At 54.7% G+C, this 3,232-nt stretch overlaps 1 non-coding gene across 1 annotated transcript; it reads left to right on the forward strand.

The window, feature by feature from the left end:
- The first annotated feature begins 2,924 nt into the window (after positions 1-2,924).
- TRNAS-UGA (transfer RNA serine (anticodon UGA)) lies at positions 2,925-3,007 on the forward strand. The gene has a single exon. It is a non-coding gene; the product is annotated as a tRNA-Ser (tRNA).
- The last annotated feature ends 225 nt before the right edge of the window (positions 3,008-3,232 follow it).

Here is a 3,232-nt window from a genome sequence, read left to right on the forward strand (position 1 = left end):
GCTCCATCACCAGAGCAAGTGAGTGGCATTAGAGATCCTCGATGGTGTCCCCTGTTTGTCTGGGGAGAGGCAGAAAGAGGGGGAGAGAATCTCTCCCAAAGGACATTGGATTTGCAAACAGCCCCCAGGAGCCCCTCACTCTCAGACCGGGGAGGGGCTTCTCCAGAGCCATCTCCAGTGTGTTTGGCAAGGTCCCAGCAATGGGGCTTCCAGCCCTTCCCTTGTGGGAGACTGTTCCCCAGGCTGAGAGTCTCTGAGCTGGGCCAGACCCAGGGAGCTGCTGAGCATGAAATCAATGGGAAACGAGGGGGGCCCTGGCATTGCTATGCCTAAGGACTTTGAAGTGGGGAATGGTTTCCCAGGAGAAGTCCGGACTCCTGGGTTCTGTTCCTTCTCTAGCCTGGGCTGGGGTGGGGGGGGGAAGTGTGAGTGTGTCCTGGTCTGCAGGAGGGAGCTGCTTGTCCAAAGTGACCAATGGTCTTTGTGACTGACCCCAGTGCTCAAAAGGACAAGACTCCCCGGTTCTGCAGCCCCAGGGATGACAAGGGGGAACGTTGAGGGGGCGCAGACCATGCAATGAACTCCTGCCAGTGTGTGTACCTTCACTCCCTGCACCCCTGTGGGGGGAGGAGGAGCTGCTGCTCTGGCTGGGGCAGGGATGAGGAGGGACCAAACAGGCTGTTAGTGAGAGGCTGCCTTGACCCCAGACTCACGTTGCTCCCGCTCGTTCCAGGATGACCCAGGCTCCTGAGGATGTTCAGGAAGAAGGTCTGCAGATGGCCCCAGAGCCTGAGGGAAAGCAGCTGCCATCTTCCCCAGGAGCGGAGCAGCCCCTCCATCCCGCTGGCAGGGAAGGAGCTCCCAGTCGGGCCAGGAGGTGGAAGTGCCCAGCCTTCTGGAAGAGGAAAACCTGCTCTCCAGTGCAGGCGTCGAGGTGGGAGAGGCACCAGCCAGGCCAAAATGGAGCTGGGCCAGGATGCGGCTGTGCAGGCAGGACCCAGCCCAGGAGCAGAACCAGGCAGGGTGGAGCTCTGGGGCTTGTTGTGTGGGCAGCAGCGGCCCCAGGAGCCCAGCCCCCATTTCCAGCAGGAGGCATCGCCCTGCCCGATCAGTGGGGACCTTCCAGCCTTCCCAGGGCAGGAGGTGGAGGATCCCCTTCCAGCCCTAGCAGCTCGGCCCACTCCCCATGGGACAGCAGCAGCAGCGCCTGGGACTCGGACAGCAGCGAGGCCGACGGACGCTTCTGCTTTGTTCCAGGTGAGAGCCAGGCTGGGCTCAGGGAGGGGTGAGGAGGGGGCTATGAACACCCTGGCCCAGGACTCTCGAGCAGTGCTATGGGGGCGGGTCCCCAGCTCAGGTGTCTGGCCTGAGCCACTGAACCCACTGACACTAGATGCTGCCACTTTAATCCTTGGTGCTCCTTTGGGCGGGGGCAGGGAAGGCACCTCCCAGGGATTCCAGGACAGTGTGTGTGGGGGGGTCTCTTTGCTATGGACTCCTGAAGGAGTTGGGGGGCTGATGACACTGAGGCTACTTGGAATCAAATACATTTGAAGTACAAGTACATAACCCATATTCATAACTTCAAATACAAAAATGGTAGACACATACAGCTAGTATAATTATAACCAGCAAATCATAACCTTGTCATAGACACCTCACACAACAACCTTTGTACAATATTTGCTGCAAATATATAACAGTGGTGGCAACAATGATCTCTAAGGTCCCAGTTCATATTAATAACGTCACAGAAGGCTATAGAGAAGTGGGAGGGAGGCATCTTCCAGCCGGTGTGTCTTGTCCGTTTCTCCCTTGCCACTTGGGCCTAGGTGGGAAGGGAGCGAAACGTGCCGGCTTGAAGGTTTTTGAGCTCAGCCTTGAAGATTAAGCCCGAACCCCTGGCATGGCTAGGTTGGGGTTGTCCTGGGCTCTGGGGGCGGATGGCTCAGCTGGGAGAAGGGGCAGATGAAGGGATTTTGTCTCTGATAGGTAAGGGCTTTGTCAGCAGGAAGCTGTAGGTCACATGCTGGGGGTGACAGTGGGGTTTGAGCTGGGTAGCAGCAGCAGGGAGCAATGAATGTGTGTGTGTGTCGGGGCGGGGGCGATTCACTTGGTAAAAATGAAACTGCCAAGCCGCTCCCTCTGCTGGAGCAAAAGCCTCTCATTTATCTCCTCAACTCCCCTCCATGAAAATCTCCACCCCTCCACCCCCCCTGGTGCTGAGACCCCCTCACTCCCATGGAGATTTGTAATTGTTCTAACTCTTCCTTGGTCTTGTCCAAATAGTTTTTTCCAGAAAAATTATCAAGGACATTTCAAATGAGAAAAACAAACCAAACTAAAGAAACCTCCACACACACATAGATTGGGTCTGAATTTTTTCTACTGAAATTTGGAGATAAAAAACTCATCCCTCTGTTGGCCAGAGACCAAAGCTAGACCTCCCCCGCTGTAGCTGTGACTTCTGCAACCGAACCACCAATGCGCTGTGACTCCTCTTGTGAGACATTTTGCTGCACAATACTGCTGCTATTCCAGTTATTGACTCCAGGAAAACAGTTTCCTTAGCCTGGTTCCGTGTGTCACTGGTTTCTATAGCAGAATCAGTCCCTGGCCCTGTGGTCCAGACATCCTCATTCACATCAGGCTTCAAGTTCAGCACATCATTTCCCATGACTCCAGCAGTTCTGTTCCATGGTCACTGGTTTCTATAGGAGAACAGACTTGGCCCAGACATTCAACAGCAGGCTTTCTCAGAATCATTTGCAACTGCACATGGCTAAGCAAAGAGAACGAACCCCAAATCCCCCTGTGCTTTGGGAGCCAGGTTTGCTGTGGGAATTCTGTAGTTCAGATGCTTCATGCCGGGCATTGTGATTCTTTACCAGTTTCTCTGGCATTGGAACAATTTTGTGCTCACAGCTGTGATGGACCGAGTGGTTAAGGCTTTGGAGTTGAAATCCAATAGGGTTCTTCTGTGCAGGTTTGAATCCTGCTCACAGCGAGGCCTGTGTTTTAGCCAGTCTCTCACCCGGGCAATACCTCTGTACAACCCCCTGAGATACTCTCAATCTCTCCCCACCCCAAGTAAATCCTGGTCTGCTCCTTTCATAGAGATCTCTGGGACACCACCTCACACTGTGTCCCTGAGGTGTCAGGCAAACTCTCAGCCCCTGTAGCCTCTGCCACTCACCTGGTGCCCCATAGATCAGCCATAGCCCTGGTTCTG

Source organism: Chelonoidis abingdonii, unplaced genomic scaffold, assembly GCF_003597395.2.
Source record: "Chelonoidis abingdonii isolate Lonesome George unplaced genomic scaffold, CheloAbing_2.0 scaffold0889, whole genome shotgun sequence".
NCBI classification, from domain to species: domain Eukaryota; kingdom Metazoa; phylum Chordata; order Testudines; family Testudinidae; genus Chelonoidis; species Chelonoidis abingdonii.